We start from the raw sequence: 27,245 nt of genomic DNA, 5'->3' as shown, positions 1-27,245 counted from the left end.
ATAAGCATGGGATATCTTTCCATCTTCTGAGATCTTCTTCAATTTCTTTCTTCAGAGACTTGAAGTTCTTATCATACAGATCTTTCACTTCCTTAGTTAGAGTCACACCAAGATATTTTATATTATTTGTGACTATTGAGAAGGGTGTTGTTTCCCTAATTTTTTTCTCAGCCTGTTTATTCTTTGTATACAGAAAGGCCATTGACTTCTTTCAGTTAATTTTATATCCAGCTACTTCACTGAAGCTGTTTATCAGGTTTAGGAGTTCTCTGGTGGAATTTTCAGGGTCACTTATATATACTATCATATCATCTACATAAAGTGATATTTTGACTTCATCTTTTCCAATTTGTATCCCCTTGATCTCCTTTTGTTGTCGAATTGCTCTGGCTAATACTTCAAGTACTATGTTAAAGAGGTAGTGAGAAAGTGGGCAGCCTTGTCTAGTCCCTGATATTAGTGGGATTGCTTCCATCTTCTCACCATTTACTTTGATGTTGGCTACTGGTTTGCTGTAGATTTGCCCTTATCATGTTTAGGCCTTGAATTCCTGATCTTTCCAAGACTTTTATCATGAATGGTGTTGGATCTTGTCAAATGCTTTTTCTGCATCTAACGAGATGATCATGTGGGTTTTGTCTTTAAGTTTGTTTTTATAACGGATTACGTGATGGATTTCCATATATTAAACCATCCCTGCATCCCTGGAATAAAACCTACTTGGTCAGGATGGATGATTGCTTTACTATGTCTTGGATTTGGTTAGCGAGAATTTTATTGAGGATTTTTGCATCTATATTCATAAGGGAAATCGGTCTGAAGTTCTCTATCTTTGTTGGATCTTTCTGTGGTTTAGGTATCAGAGTAATTGTGACTTCATAGAATGAGTTGGGTAGAGTTCCTTCTACTTCTATTTTGTGGAATAGTTTGTGCAGAACTGGAATTAGATCTTCTTTGAAGGTCTGGTAGAACTCTGCACTAAACCCATCTGGTCCTGGGCTTTTTTTGGCTGGGAGACTATTAATGACTGCTTCTGTTTCTTTAGGGAATATGGGACTGTTTAGATCATTAATTTGATCATGATTTAACTTTGGTACCTGGTATCTGTCTAGAAATTTGTCCATTTCGTCCAGTTTCTCCAGTTTTGTTGAGTATAGCCTTTTGTAGAAGAATCTGATGGTGTTTTGGATTTCTTCAGGATCTGTTGTTATGTCTCCCTTTTCATTTCTGATTTTGTTAATTAGGATGCTGTCCCTGTGCCCTCTAGTGAGTCTAGCTAAGGGTTTATCTATCTTGTTGATATTCTCAAAGAACCAACTCCTCTTTGGTTAATTCTTTGAATAGTTCTCCTTTCCACTTGGTTGATTTCGCCCCTGATTTTGAGTATATCCTACCGTCTACCCCTCTTGGGTGAATTTTCTTCCTTTTTTTTCAAGAGCATTTAGATGTGTTGTCAAGCTGCTAGGGTATGCTCTCTCTAGTTTCTTTTTGAAGGCACTCAGAGCTATGAGTTTCCCTCTTAGAAATGCTTTCATTGTGTCCCATAGGTTTGGGTATGTTGTCGCTTCATTTTCATTAATCTCTGAAAAGTCTTTAATTTCTTTCTTTATTCCTTCCTACACCAAGGTATCATTGACTAGAGTGTTGTTCAGTTTCCAAGTGAATGTTGGCTTTCCATTATTTATGTTGTTATTGAAGATCAGCCTTGGTCCATGGTGATCTGATTGGATGCAAGGGACAATTTCAATATTTTGTGTCTGTTGAGGCCTGTTTGGTGACCAATTATATGGTCAGTTTTGAAAAGTTCCCGTGAGGTGCTGAGAAGAAGGTATATCATTTTGTTTTAGGATAAAATGTTCTGTAGATATCTGTCAGATCCATTTGTTTCATAACTTCTGTTAGTTTCACTGTGTCCCTGTTCAGTTTCTGTTTCCATGATCTGTCCATTGATGAAAGTGATGTGTTGAAGTCTCCCACTATTATTGTGTGAGGTGCAATGTCTGCTTTGAGCTTTACTAAAGTGTCTTTAATGAATGTGGCTCCCTTGCATTTGGAGCATAGATATTCAGAATTGAGAGTTCCTCTTTGAGGATTTTACCTTTGATGAGTATGAAGTGTCCCTCGTTGTCTTTTTTGATAACTTTGGGTTGGAAGTCAATTATATTCGTTATTAGAATGGCTACTCCAGATTTTTTTCTTCAGACCATTTGCTTGCAAATTTGTTTTCCAGCCTTTCACTCTGAGGTGGTGTCTGTCTTTTTCCCTGAGATGGGTTTCCTGTAAGCAGCAGAAGGTTGGGTCCTGTTTGTGTAGCCAGTCTGTTAGTCTATGTCTTTTTTATTGGGGAATTGAGTACATTGATATTAAGAGATATTAATGAAAAGTAATTGTTGCTTCCTTTTATTTTTGTTGTTAGAGTTGGCATTCTGTTCTTGTGGCTGTCTTCTTTTTGGTTTGTTGAGGGATTATTTTCTTGCTTTTTCTACAGCGTGATTTCCGTCCTTGTATTGGTTTTTTTCTGTTATTATCCTTTGAAGGGCTGGATTCTTGAAAAGATAATGTGTGAATTTGGTTTTGTCGTGGAATACTTTGGTTTCTCCATCTATGGTAATTGAGTTTGGCCGGGTATAGTAGCCTGGGATGGCATTTGTGTTCTCTTAGTGTCTGTATAACATCTGTCCAGGCTCTTCTGGCTTTCTTAGTCTCTGGTGAAAAGTCTGGTGTAATTCTGATAAGCCTGCCTTTATATGTTACTTGACCTTTCTCCCTTACTGCTTTAAATATTCTCTCTATATTTACTGAATTTGTTGTTCTGATTATTATGTGTTGGGAGGAATTTTTGTCTGGTCCAGTCTATTTGGAGTTCCGTAGGCTTCTTGTATGTTCATGAGCATGTCATTCTTTAGGTTTGGGAAGTTTTCTTCTATAATTTTGTTGAAGATAATTTCTGGCTCTTTAATTTGAAATCTTCATTCTCATCAACTCTTATTATCCATAGGTTTAGTCTTCTCATTGTGTCCTGGATTTCCTGGGTGTTTTGAGTTAGGATCTTTTTGCGTTTTGTATTTTTTTTTATTGTTCTGCCGATGTTCTCTATGGAATCTTCTGCACCTGAGATTCTCTCTTCTATCTCTTGTATTCTGTTGCTGATGCTAGCATGTATGGTTCCAGATTTCTTTCTTAGGGTTTCTATCTCCAGCATTGCCTCACTTTGGGTTTTCCTTATTGTGTCTACTTCCCTTTTTAGGTCTTGGATGCTTTTATTCAATTCCATCACCTGTTTGGTCATGTTTTCCTACAATTCTTTATGGAATTTTTGTGTTTCCTCTTTAAGGTCTTCTACCTGTTTAGCTGTGTTCTCCTGTATTTCTTTAAGTGAGTTATTAAAGTCCTTCTTGATGTCCTCTACCATCATCATGAGACAGGCTTTTAAATCTAGGTCTAGCTTTTCGGGTGTGTTGGGGTGCCTAGGACTAGGTGGGGTGGGAGTGCTGCATTTTGATGATGGTGAGTGATCTTGATTTCTGTTAGTAGAATTCTTACATTTGCCTTTCGCCATCCTGTAATCTCTGAAGCTAGTTGTTATAGTTGTCTCTGGTTAGAGCTTGTTCCACAGGTGACTCTGTTAGCCTTTATCAGCAGATCTGGGAGACTAGATTTCTCCTTAGTTTCAATGGTTAGAGTATTCTCTGCAGGCAAGCTCTCCTCTTGCAGGGAAGTTGCCCAGATATCTGGTGTTCAAACTTGCCTCCTGGCAGAAGTTGTGTTCCAATTACCAGAGGTCATAGGATCCCGTGGGGGATCCTGTGTGGGTCCTTGCGGGTTTCCGGAGACTCTGAGGGCAAGGCACCCCAGTGCTGGAGTGGAACAGAAGGGACTTGTGCCCCTCATCAGGCCAGGTTATCTGCTTCCCTAGTTAAAACAGTCTCAGGTCCAGCGCAATTTGATTGCAGCAGATGCTGTATTCCACTCACCAGAGGTCTTAGGATCCCATGGGTGATCCTGTGTGGGTCCTTGCGGGTGTCCAGAGACTCCAAGGGCCAGGCACCCCAGTACTGGAGTGGACCGGAAGGGACTTGTGTTAGTAAGATTCTTACGTTTGCCTTTCACCATCTGGTAATCTCTGGCATTAGTTGTTATAGTTGTCTCTGGCTGGAGCTTGTTCCTACTGTGGTTCTGTTAGCTTCTGTCAGCAGTTCTGGGAGTCCAGCTCTCTCCTGAGTCTCAGAGTACACTCTGCAGGCAAACTCTCCTCTTGCAGGGGAGGTGCAAAGAGTTCTGGCATTCAGACCTGACTGCTGGCTGAAGGTTAAAGCCTGAAACAGGGCCTGTCCCAGAAGATGTGTTGCCTCTGCAGTCCCCACTCTCACCTGCGCAGACTGGTCTCTGAGGGACCAGGGAAACAATATGGCTCCCTCACCTGCTCTGGCAGTCACAGCCCTCCCATCAGACACCTCTCCTCTGGCAGGGAAGGTGCCCAGATGTCTGGATCTGGAAATGGGGTCTGTCCCAGAAGCTGTGTCACTTCGGCAGTCCACACTCTCACCTGCGCAGACTGGTCTTGAGGACCCGGGACACATGATGGCTCGCTCACCTGCTCCAGTGCTCCAAATTCATTGTTTTTAATAGTTGAGTAGTACTCCATTTTGTTCCAACTGATAATAAGGACACATGCTCCACTATGTTCATAGCAGCCTTATTTATAATAGCCAGAAGCTGGAAAGAACCCAGATGTTCCTCAACAGAGGAATTGGCAAGATTTAGCATTCAAAAAAAATACTGTCTTTTTCCTCTGTTTTGAATTTTCCAAGGCTCAGTCTAATATATAATCTACTGTCTCTCTTGCCTATATCTATCATTCTACCTACCATCTATCTATCTATCTATCTATCTATCTATCTATCTATACACCTATCTATCATCTATAATCTACCTACATATTATCTCCTCTTGAGAGAGAGATAGAGAGAGAAGAGAAATTCTTCATAATGTATGACAATGGCAGAGGAAAGGCAAAGAGGACATTGAGATGGCTGTGTTTTATAAAGGACAACATGAAAATATAACATAGACTATTAAATATTTTATTGCTTTTTCATTGACATGTAATTGACTGGTAATTTTCACCTAATAGTTTTAAAAGGTACTGATAGTATAACTCTGAACATTCCTGATCTTGGAGTAGAACACTGTATCAAAAATCACATGAATGTATAACAGCATTACAATACTTTGTACTGTTGGTTTCAGAATGTTCTATTTGAGTGCTGATTTTCCTATAAAAATAAAATCAACTCAATTGGGTGTATTGTGAAAGATTAATAATGAAGACTAGCCTTTATCATTACTCTATCTGCCACAAGGTAAAACTAAGAAATGTTCCTTAATCCCTGAATAAATACTATCAAATCCACAAACCCAAATTTTTTACTGCCTAGAAATTCACATCATAAGTGGAGGAGTAGGAATGACTTAGTGACTATAAAAAGAAAGAACTGCTTTATAGATGAAAGAACAGGTATAAGATTGGAGACCTGACATTATTTATATATTTGGAGAAAGCTGTAACCATAAATACTCATTATCTCAAATTGTCTTGAAATCCAGGAAGAGGAGAAACTCAGATTCTAAAAACTCCACAAAGATAACTGCATACAATTCCTTGAGTAATGTATTAGAGCTTGAAAGATGACAATGGTCACCAAAGTTAAATCATGGCTAGCAAATTACTTAGATAGTTAGACACTGGAAGACTTGTAGGAGCACAAATATAAAGTAAGTGTGTTACCTTAAAATATCACCTGGAGCACAAGGTTGGTCAGATACCCATTTGTGTGAAAACTGTTCATATGGCACTAACACATGATTTTCTTCTGAAATTTTGTATGAAATTTTAAGAAGCATTAAGATGCAAATTTAAGTAACTATCTGAAGGAGTAGGAGTGGATGTAAGTTGTGTTTTTCAGTGGCAAGTTTCAATGTCCCTTCAAACCACATTTATTATTGGTAGGCCCACCAATAACACTGAGGAGACTCCATTAACTTCAGTCTTCTCAAAGGAAAACTAAACTGTGAAAGGATTTATCAACCTACACAAAAATTCTTCCTTAAGGCTAATCTTTGAAGGTAACTGTAATTTATAATTTTGAATTTCCTACATAATATCCTCAAGGGACATTTTCACTAAACTTACTCGTGGGGCTGGGATAAATCAGCCTAAGAACAGAAACATGCATTCCAGTCCACATTTTTCTAATATATCATTCTAAACCAGGAAACAGGAAAAATAACCTTTGTTCAACACAACAACTTATAAACATAAAATTTGCATTTGATTTCACAACGTCAGAGAAGACCCCATAACAATAAACCTTGAACAACCATGTTTCATTTTCTGTGCTTACCCTTTCTTTCTGCTGTGAATGAGTGAGAAGACTGGGATGAGGTTATAGAACATGGACACAAAAATCTTTCTCCTAATGCTTTTAGAGCGGGCTATGCTACAAAGCTAACTTTTTCTTCTTCTTCTTCTTCTTCTTCTTCTTCTTCTTCTTCTTCTTCTTCTTCTTCTTCTTCTTCTTCTTCTTCTTCTTCTTCTTCTTCTTTAGAGAGCCTCCTTCCTTAATACTCAGGAATAAATTTGGCGTGGTGAGTCTGAATATTTTAAACTTGATAAAGTAAAGCTTCACAGCTCAAAGTTGTCTACTTGCATATTGCTACTTCTTTAATACATATAGCACTGCGAATCTAAATTCTGAATATGATAATTTTAGACTTAATGAAGTTCTCACTACTGACCATGTTTATTTTAATTTTCTCATTATTATTCTAACTGCTAAATAAAAATTGAAGACATTTTTTAGAATTCTTAAGGAAATGTCTTCAATCTGTGCAATTAAATGTGTTTCACAATGCAATCTCAAAAGTATATCATTCCAAATGTTAAATATTTATTTCAAAGAAAGATGGAGAGAAAGAACATGTTCTAATACTACACCTAAGATGACATGATAAACAGTAAGTATAAGACCTTTCAAAACATAGTACAATTAGTATATTATTATCAAATATTTACAAAGTGGCCATTTGATTAGCTCAATTTTCAATCTATGCAGACTAAGAAAAATATATACAGAGTTAGTGTGACACAAACAGCAAAGGACATCTGCTCAAGTGTTTCAACTTCTCAATAAGAAAGTAGAGTAAAATGAATGTCTAGATATATGTGTTTTAATGAAAATGTTCATCCCAATTTTTATTTTCTAAACAAATCCAAGAATTATTTAAGTCCAACAATGTTTTTCACTATTTTCAACAGATTGAACCAGCATCAGATGATGTTCTGCCAGCATTATTTTTTGTAATTGTGAGTTCACCTTTTTACTCAGTAAATAAAATGGTATGGTTTATTAATTTTTATAATTAAGTGATGAGTGAACATTAAAATATAAATTCTTCTCTCTCTCTCTTTCTCTCTCTCTCTCTCTCTCTCTCTCTCTCTCTCTCTCTTTCTCTCTCTCTCCTCTCTGTGTGTTTGTCTGGCTGACTGTCTCACCATACTCTGTGTGTAATTCTGTGTATATTCTATTACAGATGGCTTATTTGGAAATGAGTGTTTTTAAAGAATGTGAGAGAAATGTTTATAGACGGTTTCTCATCTTGGGCTGTCTCTTTGGATTATATTGGGGAAAAGGGAAATTTTATAAATCATATACTGAGTTTTATTCTAGTAGTGAAGGGAAGATCCATAAATGATACATGTGAAATCTTTGAGAAAATATGCAAACACTGAAATAATAGAACATCAAATAGACGTATATACGAGGAAATGTAGAAAACCCTATGCTCAGGTTTCAAGGTGATGGCTAAAGCTCACTCATGGAAGAAGTCTCCCCAGGCAGGAAAAAAAATGATATACTGAAAGAATATCCAACACATGAAGATATTTTACCTAGGTACTATATTTTACAATGAAGAGAATACTAAGAAGAAGGAGAAGGTTTGTGATTCACTCTGTAGTACAGTATGTCCAGTTTTGCTTCTGGAATAAGCTCTAATCAAAGCTTCTGTTATGATTCAACTAAGAGAAGACTTGGTTGGGGAATTACCCTGTCAAGTGATCCATTTATTTAGTTTGTAATCTCAAGTCCGTGTTTCAATAATTTTAATAGTCAACAACAGGGGCTAGATGAAATCAAACCATGGTAGGAAAAACTTTGATATTTATTCAAAATCACAAGAGGTCAGGGATAGACTGAATTGAAAATATGTAAGCAGACCATGTTTTTTTAAAAAAAGTATGTATGTTGTGTGTGTGTGTGTGTGTGTGTGTGTGTGTGTGTGTGTGTGTATACAGGAACGCAGATGGATACATATGCTTTAATATACCCTTAGGTTCACCTATATATGGCTTAATATACATAAAATATATTCTTATATAATTGGTAGATAAAGTAAAAATAGTCTTGAAGAATTACTGAGACTATTCAAATGATATTTATCTTCCAAACAAGAGCTCATGCACTGGGAAAACTGCAAAATAATGTTGTATGTCACAGGGTACATTTTTGTAAATGCATAATATAAATGCTGCTAGTGTTCATTGAACTTTAACCTGTGATATAATCCACATCTCATATATTTGTCTGTTTTAATCCATGAGTAACATTTTGTGGCTAAAATATAAAATAAAAATACAGGTACATTACTAATATATAAAAAGGAAAATGTCCCTAACAAATCATGAATATGTTGAAACAAAAATGTATAGGTTTTAATGATTCCCTTTTTCTTTATTTGCAGCTAAAATCTGCATTCTGCTATTGATCATTTGTAACTTTTTGGACATCCACAGCTAAGTAACCATACCATTATGATACTCCTGTGAGCTGCCTACGTTCTACAACCACAGCTCTCTGATAACTGTAGTCTCCCCTCCCCCAGCCTGAAACCTGCTTGCTCAGGGGTGGAGCTTCCTGTTCATTCGTTCTGCCACGCCCACTGCTGGAACCTGTGGAGCCACACACGTGCACCTTTCTACTGGACCAGAGATTATTCGGTGGGAATCGGGTCTCCTCCCCCTTCCTTCATAACTAGTGTCGCAACAATAAAATTTGAGCCTTGATCAGAGTAACTGTCTTGGCTACATTCCTTTCTCTCGCCACCTAGCCCCTCTTCTCTTCCAGGTTTCCAAAATGCCTTTCCAGGCTAGAACCCAGGTTGTGGTCTGCTGGCCGGAAACAACAATTAGCGAACCAACGCGGGACTGAGAAATGGCAAAGGATTTTTGGAAGAGACGCTGCTGGTTCAGAGCTCCATAAAATAAAGGATAAAGGAAATTCATACCGGAGAAGGTATGGGCTAAGCTGAGACAGCGTTAAACCCGAGCGCTGGTTCACTTAGGTTCAGCAGTGAGGAGCTGGGTAACAGGCGGTAGGCTGTAGCTCTCCGAAGCTACATGAGGCGTGAGAAAAGAAAGGGTTTATTAAAAGGAATAGGCGAATTGCCCCAGTTAATAAAAAATACATCATAAGGGAAGAAAATGTCCCAAAAAGCAGAGAGAAATTTCTCTCTGGGCCTTATAGCAGGAGTACTCTGTTCCCTTTTGTGTCTTGTCTAATGTCCGGTGCACCAATCTGTTCTCGTGTTCAATTCATGTATGTTCGTGTCCACTCTGTATGAATGAATGTTCTATGTTTTGTGTTGGATAATAAAGATGGTATAAAAAACTTTATCTACAAAGCCGAGAGCTGCCACGTGTTTCAGCCAGGAATCAGACACATGGCGGGAGGGTCCCTGCTGGAAAAACTGTTCGTTTTAAAAAAATAAGGGCAAGTACACAGCCTCTTAGTTTCAGAGTAAAAAAGCTAATAAATGGTTCATGATTAATGTGTTTGACAATGGTAAAGTGTTTTTTATTCTATAATTGTAGCTACAAAAATTATTATTCTCTGATTGGTCTAAATGTAACTGCTTCATTTGGTTCTTTTTTATTGGTAATGTGCTCTGAGTGTCTTCACATTCAGCTCATAAGTTGTTGGTTAAGATTAATAATTGTTACATTGCTACAGATGGTTAGTGTTAAATTTGATAACTCAAGTTTAGAGTCCTTCCGACACGTGGCATAAAGCAGGCCAAGAGGCTGGGTCTCTAAAGATATTTCTAGTTTAGGTAATAATTAATATAGTTCGTATCCTAAATAGTAAAATTTAGGATAAGATTTAAAGCAATGTCTTTTTATTAAAGCATTAAAGCTTGCTTTAATAGGTATTCATAGGTATTAATTGACATCCAAACTTCGTAATATGATAGTAATGCTTCTAATATTGATTTTAAAGATAATAAATTGTTTTAAACTTGGGTTTTGCTTTCCCAAGGTTATAGGTATTATCCTAACCTTGCACAAAAAACTTAAAAATTATGGTTAAAACTGCTATTGTTCCATTGACTGCAGCTTGCAGTTTGATTTCAAATTTAAGATCTTTAATTCACCTGTATACTGTAATTAAGATAATTACAAGAGTAATCATCTTATGAGAGCGCTCATACTGCTCACTTCATACAAAACTGTGACAAAGTTATCTAATTATGTTTGTCTTTATAAATAAATTAGACAAACAGTTTGGTTATAGTTGCTGCCTGGCAGGAAACTGCGGTACAGACAATTTTTTCACAACACTAAAGTTGTGAAAAACGTTTTAACTGTAAGTCATCTTAAGAAAGAGTATCAAAATTTAGAGGCGTAGACAGTTATATTGTTTCTCTAAAATCGGTCCTTATTACAAGAGGGCCAAGATACTCAGATTAAAAAGTATTTTACCTTTAAGTCAATACAGGGCTCTGGGCAGCCCCAGAGCGGCTTGTGGCCTTTCTTTTGTTTTGCAAACAGTGCCTGAGAAAGTTTTTTCCCTGTGTTCAAGAGAATTTCTTTTTAACAGTGTTACAGATCTATTCAGATGTTTAAAATAATGCTTTAATTCAAAGAGTTTTGCTTCTAGTGAACTGTAATCACTAGAAAATTTTGCCTCTAGGTATGGCTAATATAGCTTTACATTATGTAAAAAAAAATTTTATTGTTTCTGCTTCTATACACGAAGCCAAGAGTTTTAATCTTTCAGTGTATATTGTTTCCTAAGTGAAAAGTATTTTATTAACTAATGCTTCTTGAAGTTTACCTTAAATTCTTGCTCTCACCCAAAAGATTCAGAGACAATATCCTTTTATTACTTAGGGTTTTAGTTTACTACAAAAGATTTTACAAAAAATAAAGAAAGCTTTTATAATTGTTATTAATTGGTAATTAAAAATTGGTTGTGCCCAAAACAATTCTTTGGCCAAAAAAAAAACATTATTGTAAAGTCATTTTTCTCATCCTCCCAGCTGATCGTTGGCCCACGTGGGCCCAACTAAGCTTCTGTGGGGCAGAGTCTTAAGACAAAGTTTCCCCTGTTCCAGCACAGATGATCTAGTTGTGTGCTGTAGATGGTGTTTTAAAATACTGAACAATCAAACCTTAATTTATATATTAATAGTCAATGCCATATCTCTGAGCTCACAATTGCTTAAATTGTTCATCCCTCAGATACTATTAATTCTCAAATTTACAATTGCTTATGCATATTTCTAGTTAATAAATAAATAAATTATGCACATGTGACTCTTAATAACTTTACAAGCCTTCTAGTTACAACTGCTCCTTAAGAAAATTGATTAAAAGTGCAATTAGTCACTGCCCCTTTACAGCCAAGTATTTAAAATATTTGGTCAACTAGTTATTAATTCAAAAGTTTAGGTATTGTAAAATTTTAAAACTTTAACTTCTTAAAAGACAAAAAAAGAGAAAAATTGTATCCCCGTGCATACTATTTAGTGCATTCCCATGCACACTATTTAAGTCTTACCTTTATTTTCAAAATTTAATATTTTAATGTCAAAAAGTTTAATAAATGCTTTATAGTATCTTAAAGAGATCTACTTATTGGCTTATAGATTAATCCTAAAACAGCTACCTTATTAAAAAAGAGAAAAACAGGTTTTCTCCACAAAACGCTACAGAAACATATTAGTAAATTCGTGTGACGAGATGGTAGGTAAGTTGACTCATGTCCTGATTAAATTGTCTAAAAAACTAAATTAAATTTATGTTTTAAATCCATCCTTACTTGTCATTTTTCCAGTTTAGACTAGCTTCTAGCCTTTTAACTTTATGACAATAGTACATCAGAGACTGTATATTCAGACTTAGTAAAATTAGTCATTTAATAGAGTCATAATGATTTTTCTCTTTTCTTCAGTGTGACCAGCCATTCTAACTCAATCTTAGACTGGTCTAATATTCAGTCCAATGTTAGAGATTCCTATATTCTAAATTACCTAACAAAGTTAATTCAGAGCACATCCCCCACTCCCCCTAGATCCCTAACCTCAAAAGGATTGCTGGCTTTATAGCTAGTAAAAAAAGCTATTAAAGAGCAATTGGTCACTTAATACATTGGTAAAATAAAAGGACCCCCTGACTAACAAATAAAAGAGTCCAGATCCAGTTCTAATTTGGGGTAGGGGCTCAGTTTGTGTTTTTTCACGAGATAAAGATAGAGCACGGTGGCTGCCAGATAAATTAATTCGTAAGATAAACACAAATTCTGACTCTTCTGGTAAGTATCATTCTAAAGACTAAAATTCCTTTTATACTTAAAATTCAGCTGAGAGTGAAAGCTCCCAAAGCTGTTCTCCAGCTACTCTTGGAGCCAGCTCCCCGACAGGAGGCCAGAGACTAGCCTCAGCTTTACAATTTACATTTAAATAAAGTACCTAGACTTCCCCAAAAGAAGTTCTGCTTTCCTACTTTCTCACTGTCAAGATTTTGTCTTTCAAACAGGTAAATCAACATTCTCGAGCCGGACCAGCGGATGTGCATCCCCGCCCCCCCTAGAGCACACAGGTGACAGCTGTTATCTCCATTCTCAGGACATTCCAGCACGTGGCCTTCAGTCTGATTTAAAATTTAAGTTTACCAAGAGGGCTAAAAAAGTAAATATTTCTATATTAATAAAGATTAGTTTTTATTTTAATAGACAGGCTTAGTCCCTTAACTGACCTCTGGCTTTTCACCCTTGCTGTTACTGCAAGTTGTCCTTAGGCTGTAAAAAAAAACAGAGATGAGGAAAAACGACTTCCAGCTCCTATTTTAGCCACAAATCGTGGTGTTACTAATGACATAATTATCACTTAGGCCTTGCTAATATGAGGTTAATAATTCTCCTTTAGGAGCTACACAGCACTCAAAACTGTGCATACTGGTTTGTGATGGTACAAATTCAGTATGGACATCACTTGGTACAGAGAACACTACAGGAGAAGGTCCAGCTTGACCATTTCTGAGTTTCCTGTAAGATAAACCCGGTTTAAAAGAGGTTGGTATCAAATTTTGGCTAAAAATCAAAAATATTTTTCGGCTCTGCCTCCCCTCCCCAAAAGATACCGAGAGCCACAGGTGTGGGTCTTAACAGTACCCACGAGAGAAATCGGGTCAATGTCCACCCAAGCCAAGGTTAAAGGCCCACTCATCTACGGATGAAAAAATCATCTAATCACCTCAGTTAAGCGTTGCCTTATTTAACTTAATTAATAGGAAAGAGAGAGATTGGAGACCGTACTGTCTTCACTGCCTCCCACCCAAATAAAAAAAGCCAATTGGCCTTGTACTACAGAGCCGGCCGAACCCCTTCTCCCTGTTTCCCACCTATCATCCAAAAATGCGGAGGAATGTCAACTTAGTGTTATTCTTATTATAGTGTATTTCACATTTGTTCAGTCAAACTTAGCCAGAGTTCCAACGCCCTACTCAAAATTCAACTAGAAAGTTACCTACCAAGTACTAATTAGCATTATAAAGTCAGAGCCTACAGCTCCAGGCTTTTCAGTTAGTTGTTTACTAAGATGAGAAAGGACAGTCTAGCCAGATACAGTTTACCATAAGGAAAGTTAAGGAATCCCACGAAAGCAAGTTTTTTCTTTAGCCCTAGATTCCAGGCAGAACTATTGAGCATAGATAATTTTTTCCCCTTCAGGCCAGCTTTTTCTTTTTTTAAATTTTGTTAATAAAAGGGAGGAAATGTAGTCTCCCCTCCCCCAGCCTGAAACCTGCTTGCTCAGGGGTGGAGCTTCCTGCTCATTCGTTCTGCCACACCCACTGCTGGAACCTGCGGAGCCACACACGTGCACCTTTCTACTGGACCAGAGATTATTCGGCGGGAATCGGGTCCCCTCCCCCTTCCTTCATAACTAGTGTCGCAACAATAAAATTTGAGCCTTGATCAGAGTAACTGTCTTGGCTACATTCCTTTCTCTCGCCACCTAGCCCCTCTTCTCTTCCAGGTTTCCAAAATGCCTTTCCAGGCTAGAACCCAGGTTGTGGTCTGCTGGCCAGACACAACAATAACAACCACCACTAAGTGAATTTTAACATATTCTTCAATGTACTCCCCCAACACGCTTATAAAAGTGATGGCAACTATCATTTCATCCATTTGTAAATTTTGTTTCTCGTTATCAGAAATAATATTTCAATGGATAAATTGTATGTTATCAACATAGAACATATTATAATATATCAAAAAATACTAAAGAAAAATAAATACCAAAATATCTGTGGCAAATTTCAGGTTCATATAAAATTCTCATAAAACTGAAGAAAAGAAATGCATAGCCAGCAGAGCAGGCATAGAATTTGGCTTTTACATGTAGATGAAGTCTTCCAGGTAATGGGCATTTGAAATTACTACAATTTGATCCAATAATTTCTTAATGCAGAAGACTCTCAATGAACATGAAACATAAAATTTTCACTTACCCAAAGAGTTTACAAAAGTACTGTAATTATATTTAGCTTTATTTTCACAAAGACCCTTCATGTGTATAAAGGGTATAAATATATAAACATATTCCAAAGAAGTATTCTTGTGACAAGTGTTTTACTATAACTCTCCATTTTTTATTTGTTTGTTTGGGTTCTTTTTTTGAATGGATAGTTTCTTTATTTAAATTTCAAATGTTATTCCATTTCCTCTGAAAACCCCCTAGTATATCCCTCTCCCCTGCTTCTGAGAGGGTATCCACCACCCACCCACTCCAGATTCCCCATTATGGCATTCCCTTACACTGAGGTATCAAGCCTTCACAGGACCAAGGGTCTCTCATACAATTGAAGTCCAGCAAGGCCATCCTCTGCGACATAAGCAGCTGGAGCCATGGGTCACTCCATCTGTACTCTTTGGTTGGTGGTTTAGTCCCTGGAAGTTCTGGGGTACTGGTTAGTTCATATTGTTATTCCTCCTATGGTACTACAACCCCCTTCAGCTCCTTCAGCCCTTTCTCCAGCTCCTCCACTGGGAACCCCATGATCAGTCCAATGGTTGGCTGTGATATCCACCTCTATATTTCTCAGGCTCTGGAAGAGCCTCTCAAGAAGCAGCTATATCTGGCTCCTGTCAGCAAGCACTTGTTGGCATCAAAAATAGTATCTGGATTTGATAACTGTATGTGGGATGGATCCCCAGGTGGGGCAGTCTCTAAATGACCTTTCCTTCAGTCTCTGCTCCACAGTTTGTCTCTGTATCTCTTCTCCTGGGTATTTTTCCCCCTTCTAAAAAGGAATGAAGCATCCAAAACTTGGTCTTCCTTCTTCTTGAACTTCACATGCAATGTCGATTGTATGTTGGGTATTCTGAGCTTTGTGGCTAATATTTACTTATCAGTGAGTGCATATCATGTGTGTTCTTTTGTGATTGGGTTACTTCACTCAGGATGATATTTTCTATTTCGATCCATTTGTCTAAGAATTTCATGAAGTCATCATTTATAATAGCTGAGTAGTATGCCATTGTGTAAATGTACCACATTTTCTGAATCTATTCCTCTGTTGAAGGACATCTGGGATCTTTAGAGCTTCTGGTTATTATATATAAGGCTGCTATGAACATAGTGGAACCTGTGTCCTTTGAAGCATCTTTTGGGTATATGCCCAGGAGGGTATAGCTGGGTCCTCAGGTAATACTATGTCCAATTTTCTGAGGAACAGCCAGAATGATTTCCAGAGTGATTGTAACAGGATGGATTCCCACCAACAATGGAAGAGTGTTCCTCTTTCTTCACATAATCAACAGCATCTGCTGTCACCTGAATTTTGGATCTTAGCCATTCTGACTGGTATGAAGTTGAATGTCAGAGATGTTTTGATTTGCATTTCCTTAATGAATAATGATGTTGAACATTTCTTTAAGTGGTTTTCAGCCATTCAGTATTCCTCAGATGAGAATTCTTTGGCTCTGTACTCCATTTTTAACATGGTTATTTGGTTCTCTGGGGTCTAACTTCTTGAGATTGTTTAATATATTGGTTATTATACTTCTATCTGTTGTAGGATTGGTAAAGGTCTTTTCCCAAACTGTTGGTTGCTGTTTTGTCCTATTGACATTGTCCTTTGCATTACAAAAGCTTTGCAATTTTATCATGTCCCATTTGTCAAGTCTTGATCTTAGAGCATAAGCTATTAGTGTTCTGTTCAGGAAATTTTCCCCTGTGCTCATGTGCTCCAGTCTCTTCCCCACTTTCTTTTCTATTAGTTTCAGTGTATCTGGTTTTATGTGGAGGTCCTTGATCCACTTGGACTTGAGCTTTGTACAAGGAGAAAAGAAAGGATTGATTTGCATTCTTCTACATGTTAACCCCTAGTTCAACCAGCACCAATTGTTGAAAATGTTGTGTTTTTTCCACTGGATAATTTCAGCACCTTAGTCAAAGATCAAGTGACCATAGTTATGTGGGTTCATTTCAGGAACTTCAATTCTATTCCATTAATCTACCTTTTTGTCACTATACTAATACCATGCAGTTTTTAATCACCATTGCTCTGTGGTACAACTTGACTTCAGAAATGGTGATTCCCCCAAAAATTCTTTTATTGTTAAGAATAGTTTTTGATATCCTGGATTTTTTTGTTATTCTGATGAATTTGCAAATTGCCTTTTCTAACTCAGTGAAGAATTAAGTTGGAATTTCGATGGGGATTGCATTGATTCTGTAGATTGTTTTTGGCAGGATAGCCATTTTTACTATATTAATCCTGCCAATCCATGAGCATGGGATGTCTTTCCATCTTCTAAGATCTTTTTCGATTTCTTTCTTCAGAGACGTGAAGTTCTTATCATACAGATCCTTCACGTTCTTAGTTAAAGTGACACCAAAGTATTTTATGTTATTTGTGACTATTGTGAAAGGTGTTGTTTCCCTAATTTCTTTCTCAGCCTGTTTATTCTTTGTGTAGAGAAAGGCCTCTGATTTGTTTGAGTTAGTTTTATATCCAGCTACTGCACTGAAGCTGTTTATCAGGTTTAGGAGATCTCTGGTGGAATTTTTAGAGGCACTTAAATATACAATCACATCATCTGATATTTTGACTTCTTCCTTTCCAATCTGCATTGCTTTGACCTCCTTTTGTTGTCTAATTACTCTGGCTATGACTTTGAGTACTGTATTGAATAAGTAGAGAAAGTATGGACAGCCTTGTCTAGTCCCTGATTTTAGTGGGATTGCTTCAAGTTTCTCTCCATTTAGTTTGATGTTGGCTAGTGATTTGCTGTATATTGCTTTTATAGTGTTTAGGTATAGGCCTTGAATTCCTGATCTTTCCAAGACTTTTTTCATGATTTTAATATCCTGTAATCCTGAGATTCTGGGTGTGTCAGAGCTCCTGGGCATAAAGCTGTCTCAGGGATCCAGGAATACTGGTGTGACCAAGCTCCTGAGATCCTTTGATCCTGGGTCTGTTAGAGCACCTTGGAGTTGAGCTTGCTTTGGGTGTGTGAAATTCTTAGACAAAAGGATAGAACTAGAAAATAACATCCTGAGTGAGGTAACCCAATCACAAAAGAACACACATGGTGTGCACTCACTGATAAGTGGACATTAACCCAAAATTTCAGGAAGAACCAAGATACAATTCCCAGACCACATGAAGCTTAAAACGAAGGAAAACCAAAGGTTGGATACTTTAGTCCTTCTTAGTAGGGGGAAAAAATACCCATGGAAGAAGATACAAAGACAAAGTGTGAAGCAAGGACTGTAGGAAAGGCCATTTAGAGGCTGCCCCACATGGGGATCCAGTTACCAAGCCCAGACACTATTTTTGATGCCAACAAGCACTTGCTGGCAAGAAACTGATATATCTGTCTCCTGAGATGATCTGCCAGTGCCTATAAAATGCAGAAATGGATGCTTACATCCATCAATTGTACTGAACACAGGGTCCCCAATGGAGGAACTAGAGAAAGGACAGAAGGAGCTGAAGGGGTTTTGCAGCCCCATAGAAGGAACAAAAATATGAACAAACCAGTACCCCACAGAGCTTCCAGACACTAAACCACCAACCAAAGAGTACACATGGAGGGACATATAGATCCAGCCACATATGTAGCAGAGGATGGCCTTGTTGTACATCAGTGGTATGAGAGATGCTTGTTCCAGTGAAGGCTTGAATCCCACAGTGTAGGAGAATGTCAGGACAGGTAAGTGGGAGTGGTGCGTTTGTGAGCAGGGGAGGGGGGAGGGGATAGAGGACTTTTCAAAGGGGAAATGAAGAAAGGGGTTAACATTTGAAATATAAATAAAGAAAGTATCTACTAAAGCATTTTATTAAAGGGGGGAAAAAAGAAAACACATAATCAGAAAAGCCACAGGCTGAAGACATATGATTCAACTTGATATTTCTTATCAAAATATGGAAGCCAGGGCAATTGAAATAAGTGCCATAACTGAGCTTCTCAGAAATAGAACTTTATTGCTCTTCAAAAATGAAAAACGCTGAGAAAAATAATGTTCCATTTGAGAAAGAAAAAGAATGTCTCTAATTTTAAAGATGATATTCATTGAGGGTTGAATCCATGCAAGGATTCCTAACAAAATCCTACTCAACTCACTTAAGAGGCATACATGTATCATGAGAGATTCATGACATGTCATATGATCACTAATTATTTTTACAACAATAGAAATATGTTCTTTCCCTTAATCAACATCACTTGTCTAGTTTAGATGTTCAAATAAACAAACACAGCAGAGGACCCCAAGGTCCCCAGAGGCCTCTCCAAGCCACAGGTCCCCTAGCACACCCAGGGCCTTGGAATCTTGGATGAGTGGAACACAACATCAGTTCCAAAGAATAACAGAGGACCTACTGCCAGTAGGAACTGGGACAAAGGAACCCTGCCTGACCAGAGGCTGAAATTCATTGCGGATAGGGCAGGTCCTGAGCCCTCTTTAATGAAAACCCGGTGGAGGATCCAAGGTCCCCAGAGGATTCTACATGCCCCAGGCTCCCTAGCATACCCAGGACCTTGGGATCACTTGAGAGCACATGGGCAGCAGAAGAACAGAGCTTCTTGCACAGGGTCCCTTTAGGCCTTCATCCTCAACCAGGAGGCAGAGGTGAGACCAAGACCCCAGGGTACCTTCCTCTCCAGAGGAGAGTCAACCTCCAGGGAGGGCCCTGACCCAGGAATCAGGACATGGATCAGAGTTCCAAATTTCTGGGCACCTGCCCTGCAAGAGAAGAGCTTGCCTGCAGAGAGTACTCTGACCACTGGAACTCAGGCAAGAGTTGGACTCCTAGAAATGCTGACAGAGGCTAACAGAATTACAGGAGGGAAAATCTCCAGCCAGAGAAAACAAGAATATACAACACCAAAGATTACCAGATGGCAAAAGGCAAACATGAGAATATTACTAACAGACACCAAGATCAATGGGCATCATCAAAACCCAGTACACTCACCACAGTGAGTCCTGGATACCCCAACACACCTGAAAAGCAAGACTCGGATTTAAAATCAAATATCATGATGGTGGTAGAGGATTTTAGGAAGAGTATTAATAACTCATTTAAGAAATACAGAATAACACTGCTAAGTATGTGGAAGCCCCTAAAGAAATACAGGAAAAAGCTGCTAAACAAGTAGAAGAACTTAAGGAGTAAACACAAAAATCCGTTAAAGAATTAAAGGAAAGACATCGTCAATAAGACAAAAAGACCACCAACAGATTGGGAAAGGATCTTTACCTATCCCAAATCGGACAGGGGACTAATATCCAATATATATAAAGAACTCAAGAAGGTAGACTCCATAAAATCAAATAATCCCATTAAAAAATGGGGCTCAGAACTAAACAAAGATTTCTCACCCGAGGAATACCGAATGGCAGAGAAGCACCTGAAAAAATGTTCAACATCCTTAATCATCAGGAAAATGCAAATCAAAACAAGCCTGAGATTCCACCTCACACCAGTCAGAATGGCTAAGATCAAAAATTCAGGTGACAGCAGATGCTGGCGAGGATGTGGAGAAAGAGGAACACTCCTCCATTGTTGGTGGGAATGCAAGCTTGTACAACCACTCTGGAAATCAGTCTGGCGGTTTCTCAGAAAATTGGACCTAGTACTACGGAAGATCCAGCAATACCTCTGCTGGGCATATATCAAGAAGATGCCCAACCGGTAAGAATGACACATGCTCAACTATGTTCATAGCAGCCTTATTTATAATAGCCAGCAGCTGGAAAGAATCCAGATGCCCCTCAACAGAGGAGTGGATACAGAAAATGTGGTACATTTACACAATGGAGTACTACTCAGCTATTAAAAAGAATGAATTTATGAAATTCCTAGGCAAATGGATGGACCTAGAGGGCATCATCCTGAATGAAGTAACCCAATCACAAAGGAACTCTCACAATATGTACTCACTGATAAGTGGATATTAGCCCAAAAACTTAGTATACCCAAGATATAAGATATAATTTGCTAAAAACATTAAACTCAAGAGAACGAAGACCAAAGTGTGGACACTTTGCCCCTTCTTAGAATAGGAAACAAAACACCCATGGAAGGAGTTACAGAGACAAAATTTGGAAGTGTGACGAAAGGATGGACCACCTAGTGATTGCCATATCCACAGATCCATCCCATGATCAGCTTCCAAACACTGACACCATTGCATACACTAGCAAGATTTTGCTGAAAGGACGCAGATATAGCTGTCTCTTGTGAGACTTTGCCAGGGCCTAGCAAACACAGAAGTGGATGCTCACAGTCACCTATTGAATGGACTACAGGGCCCCCAATGGAGGAACTAGAGAAAGCACCCAAGGAACTGAAGGGAACTGCAACCCTATAGGTGGAACAACAATATGAACTAAGCAGTACCACGGAGCTCTTGTCTCTAGCTGCATATGTATCAAAAGATGGCCTAGGGGGCCATCACTGCAAAGAGAGGCCCATTGGACTTGCAAACTTTATATGCCCCAGTACAGGGGAATGCCAGGGTCAAAAAGGGGGAGTGGGTAGGTAGGGGAGTGGGGGTGGGTCGGTATGGGGGACTTTTGGTATAGCATTGGAAATGTAAATGAGCTAAATACCTAATAAAAATGGAAAAAAAAAGAAACACACACATTTTTAAACCTTGTAAAAAAAAAAAAGAATTAAAGGAAAACACAACCAAACAGGTAAAGGAATTGAACAAAACCATCCAAGATTTAAAAATGGAAGTAGAAAAAATAAAGAAAACCCAAAGGGAGATAACTCTGGAGATAGAGACCCTAGCAAAGAAATCAGGAACCATAGAAGTGATTATCAGCAACAGAATACAAGAGATGGAATAGAAAATATCAGGTGCAGAAGATTCCATAGAGAACATGGACGCAATAATCAAAGAAAATGCAAAATGCAACAAGATCCTAACTCAAAACATCCAGAAAATCGAGGATACTATGAGAAGACCAAACCTATGGATAATAGGAGTAGATGAGAATGAAAATTTTCAACTTAAAGGGCCAAGAAATATCTTCATCAAAATTAAAGAAGAAATTTTCCATAACCTAAAGAAAGAGATGCCAATGAATATACAAGAAGCCTAAAGAACTCCAAATAGGGCACAAGTCCCTTCCGCTCGACTCGAGCCCCGGGCTACCTTGCCAGCAGAGTCTTGCCCAACACCCGCAAGGGCCCACACGGGACTCCCCACGGGATCCTAAGACCTCTGGTGAGTGGAACACAGCGCCTGCCCCAATCCAATCGCGCGGAACCTGAGACTGCTGTACATAGGGAAGCAGGCTACCCGGGCTTGATCTGGAGCACAAACCCCTTCCGCTCCACTCGAGCCCCGGGCTACCTTGCCAGCGGAGTCGCCTGACACCCGCAAGGGCCCACACAGGATTCCACAGGAGATCCTAAGACCTCTAGTGAGTGGAACACAACTTCTGCCAGGAGTCTGGTTCGAACACCAGATATCTGGGTACCTGCCCTGCAAGAAGAGAGCTTGCCTGCAGAGAATACTCTGCCCACTGAAACTAAGGAGAGTGCTACCCTCCAGGTCTGCTTATAGAGGCTAACAGAGTCACCTGAAGAACAAGCTCTTAACAGTGACAACTAAAACAGATAGCTTCAGAGATTACCAGATGGCGAAAGGCAAACGTAAGAATCCTACTAACAGAAATCAAGACCACTCACCATCTTCAGAACGCAGCACTCCCACCCACCTAGTCCTGGGCACCCCAACACAACCGAAAATCTAGACCCAGATTTAAAAACATTTCTCATGATGATGATAGAGGACATCAAGAAGGACTTTCATAAGTCACTTAAAGAATTACAGGAGAGCACTGCTAAAGAGTTACAGGCCCTTAAAGAAGAGCAGGAAAACACAGCTAAACAGGTAGAAATCATTAAAGAAAAACAGGAAAACACATCCAAACAGGTGATGGAAATGAACAAAACCATACTAGAACTAAAAGGGGAAGTAGACACAATAAAGAAAACCCAAAGCGAGGCAACGCTGGAGATAGAAACCCTAGGAAAGAGATCTGGAATCATAGATGCGAGCATCAGCAACAGAATACAAGAAATGGAAGAGAGAATCTCAGGTGCAGAAGATTCCATAGAGAACATCGACACAACAGTCAAAGAAAATACAAAATGCAAAAGGATCCTAACTCAAAACATCCAGGTAATCCAGGACACAATGAGAAGACGAAACCTACGGATAATAGGAATTGATGAGAATGAAGATTTTCAACTTAAAGGGCCAGCTAATATCTTCAACAAAATAATAGAAGAAAACTTCCCAAACATAAAAAAAGAGATGCCCATGATCATGCAAGAAGCCTACAGAACTCCAAATAGACTGGACCAGAAAAGAAATTCCTCCTGACACATAATAATCAAAACAACAAATGCACTAAATAAAGATAGAATATTAAAAGCAGTAAGGGAGAAAGGTCAAGTAACATATAAAGGAAGGCCTATCAGAATTACACCAGACTTTTCACCAGAGACTATGAAAGCCAGAAGAGCCTGGACAGATGTTATACAGACACTAAGAGAACACAAATGCCAGCCCAGGCTACTATACCCGGCCAAACTCTTAATTACCATAGATGGAGAAACCAAAGTATTCCACGACAAAAACAAATTCACACAATATCTTTCCACGAATCCAGACCTTCAAAGGATAATAACAGAAAAGAAGCAATACAAGGACGGAAATCACGCCCTAGAACAACCAAGAAAGTAATCATTCAACAAACCAAAAAGAAGACAGCCTCAAGAACAGAATGCCAACTCTAACAACAAAAATAAAAGGAAGCAACAATTACTTTTCCTTAATATCTCTTAATATCAATGGACTCAATTCCCCAATAAAAAGACATAGACTAACAGACTGGCAACACAAACAGGACCCAACATTCTGCTGCTTACAGGAAACCCATCTCAGGGAAAAAGACAGACACTACCTCAGAGTGAAAGGCTGGAAAACAATTTTCCAAGCAAATGGACTGAAGAAACAAGCTGGAGTAGCCATTTTAATATCGGATAAAATCGACTTCCAACCCAAAGTTATCAAAAAAGACAAGGAGGGACACTTCATACTCATCAAAGGTAAAATCCTCCAAGAGGAACTCTCAATTCTGAATATCTACACACCAAATGCAAGGGCAGCCACATTCATTAGAGACACTTTAGTAAAGCTCAAAGCATACATTGCACCTCACACAATAATAGTGGGTGACTTCAAAACACCACTTTCTTCAAAGGACAGATCGTGGAAACAGAAACTAAACAGGGACACAGTGAAACTAACAGAAGTTATGAAACAAATGGACCTGACAGATATCTACAGAACATTTTATCCTAAAACAAAAGGATATACCTTCTTCTCAGCACCTCACGGGACCTTCTCCAAAATTGACCATATAATTGGTCACAGAACAGGCCTCAATAGATACAAAAATATTGAAATTGTCCCATGTATCCTATCAGACCACCATGGCCTAAGACTGATCTTCAATAACAACATAAATAATGGAAAGCCAACATTCACGTGGAAACTGAATAACACTCTTCTCAATGATATCTTGGTCAAGGAAGGAATAAAGAAAGAAATTAAAGACTTTTTAGAGTTTAATGAAAATGAAGCCACAACGTACCCAAACCTATGGGACACAATGAAAGCATTTCTAAGAGGGAAACTCATAGCTCTGAGTGCCTCCAAGAAGAAACGGGAGACAGCACATACTAGCAGCTTGACAACACATCTAAAAGCCCTAGAAAAAAAGGAAGCAAATTCACCCAAGAGGAGTAGAAGGCAGGAAATAATCAAACTCAGGGGTGAAATCAACCAAATGGAAACAAGAAGAACTATTCAAAGAATTAACCAAACGAGGAGTTGGTTCTTTGAGAAAATCAACAAGATAGATAAACCCTTAGCTAGACTCACTAAAGGGCACAGGGACAAAATCCTAATTAACAAAATCAGAAATGAAAAGGGAGACATAACAACAGATCCTGAAGAAATCCAAACCACCATCAGATCATTCTACAAAAGGTTATACTCAACAAAACTGTAAAACCTGGACGAAATGGACAAATTTCTGGACAGATACCAGGTACCAAAGTTGAATCAGGATCAAGTTGACCACTAAACAGTCCCATATCACCTAAAGAAATAGAAGCAGTTATTAATAGTCTCCCAACCAAAAAAAGCCCAGGACCAGATGGGTTTAGTGCAGAGTTCTATCAGACCTTCAAAGAAGATCTAATTCCAGTTCTGCACAAACTATTTCACAAAATAGAAGTAGAAGGTACTCTACCCAACTCATTTTATGAAGCCACTGTTACTCTGATACCTAAACCACAAAAAGACCCAACAAAGATAGAGAACTTCAGACCAATTTCTCTTATGAATATCGATGCAAAAGTCCTCAATAAAATTCTCGCTAACCGAATCCAAGAACACATTAAAGCAATCATCCATCCTGACCAAGTAGGTTTTATTCCAGGGATGCAGGGATGGTTTAATATATGAAAATCCATCAATGTAATCCATTATATAAACAAACTCAAAGACAAAAACCACATGATCATCTCGTTAGATGCAGAAAAAGCATTTGACAAGATCCAACACCCATTCATGATAAAAGTTCTGGAAAGATCGGGAATTCAAGGCCCATACCTAAACATGATAAAAGCAATCTACAGCAAACCAGTAGCCAACATCAAAGTAAATGGAGAGAAGCTGGAAGCAATCCCACTAAAATCAGGGACTAGACAAGGCTGCCCACTTTCTCCCTACCTTTTCAACATAGTACTTGAAGTATTAGCCAGAGCAATTCGACAACAAAAGGAGATCAAGGGGATACAAATTGGAAAAGAGGAAGTCAAAATATCACTTTTTGCAGATGATATGATAGTATATATAAGTGACCCTAAAAATTCTACCAGAGAACTCCTAAACCTGATAAACAGCTTCGGTGAAGTAGCTGGATATAAAATAAACTCAAACAAGTCAATGGCCTTTCTCTATACAAAGAATAAACAGGCTGAGAAAGAAATTAGGGAAACAACACCCTTCTCAATAGTCACAAATAATATAAAATATCTTGGCGTGACTCTAACTAAGGAGGTGAAAGATCTGTATGATAAAAACTTCAAATCTCTGAAGAAAGAAATTAAAGAAGATCTCAGAAGATGGAAAGATCTCCCATGCTCATGGATTGGCAGGATCAACATTGTAAAAATGGCTATCTTGCCAAAAGCAATCTACAGATTCAATGCAATCCCCATCAAAATTCCAACTCAATTCTTCAACGAATTGGAAGGAGCAATTTGTAAATTTGTCTGGAATAACAAAAAACCTAGAATAGCAAAAAGTCTTCTCAAGGATAAAAGAACTTCTGGCGGAATCACCATGCCAGACCTAAAGCTTTACTACAGAGCAATTGTGATAAAAACTGCATGGTACTGGTATAGAGACAGACAAGTAGACCAATGGAATAGAATTGAAGATCCAGAAATGAACCCACACACCTATGGTCACTTGATCTTCGACAAGGGAGCTAAAACCATCCAGTGGAAGAAAGACAGCATTTTCAACAATTGGTGCTGGCACAACTGGTTGTTATCGTGTAGAAGAATGCGAATCGATCCATACTTATCTCCTTGTACTAAGGTCAAATCTAAGTGGATCAAGGAACTTCACATAAAACCAGAGACACTGAAACTTATAGAGGAGAAAGTGGGGAAAAGCCTTGAAGATATGGGCACAGGGGAAAAATTCCTGAACAGAACAACAATGGCTTGTGCTGTAAGATCGAGAATCGACAAATGGGACCTAATGAAACTCCAAAGTTTCTGCAAGGCAAAAGACACCGTCAATAAGACAAAAAGACCACCAACAGATTGGGAAAGGATCTTTACCTATCCTAAATCAGATAGGGGACTAATATCCAACATATATAAAGAACTCAAGAAGGTGGACTTCAGAAAATCAAATAACCCCATTAAAAAATGGGGCTCAGAACTGAACAAAGAATTCTCACCTGAGGAATACCGAATGGCAGAGAAGCACTTGAAAAAATGTTCAACATCCTTAATCATCAGGGAAATGCAAATCAAAACAACCCTGAGATTCCACCTCACACCAGTCAGAATGGCTAAGATCAAAAATTCAGGTGACAGCAGATGCTGGCGAGGATGTGGAGAAAGAGGAACACTCCTCCATTGTTGGTGGGAGTGCAGGCTTGTACAACCACTCTGGAAATCAGTCTGGCGGTTCCTCAGAAAATTGGACATAGTACTACCGGAGGATCCAGCAATACCTCTCCTGGGCATATATCCAGAAGATGTCCCAACAGGTAAG

The 27,245-nt window shown here is 38.5% G+C and overlaps 2 long non-coding RNA genes across 11 annotated transcripts in view; one reads left to right on the top strand and one right to left on the bottom strand.

Annotated features, from left to right (window-relative positions):
• Gm32772 overlaps positions 1–9,128 on the top strand; it is a 79,021-nt gene extending 69,893 nt beyond the window's left edge. For 8 of the 10 annotated variants that reach the window (XR_001778050.1, XR_881842.1, XR_001778051.1 and 5 more), the window contains 2 exons: positions 7,319–7,366; positions 8,803–8,999. This is a non-coding gene — a long non-coding RNA (predicted gene, 32772). Of the gene's footprint in view, positions 1–7,318; positions 7,367–8,802 lie in introns of all 10 variants that reach the window. The other 2 variants (XR_003946722.1, XR_001778052.1) reach the window with 2 other exon arrangements.
• Gm42373 overlaps positions 1–27,245 on the bottom strand; it is a 58,213-nt gene that overhangs the window by 14,884 nt on the left and 16,084 nt on the right. The gene's annotated exons all lie outside the window — the stretch shown is intronic.

Source organism: Mus musculus, chromosome 7 (genome assembly GCF_000001635.26).
Source record: "Mus musculus strain C57BL/6J chromosome 7, GRCm38.p6 C57BL/6J".
Lineage (NCBI taxonomy): Eukaryota > Metazoa > Chordata > Mammalia > Rodentia > Muridae > Mus > Mus musculus.
Note: the sequence above shows the minus strand (reverse complement) of the source record. Positions and strands in the feature narration are given on the sequence as shown.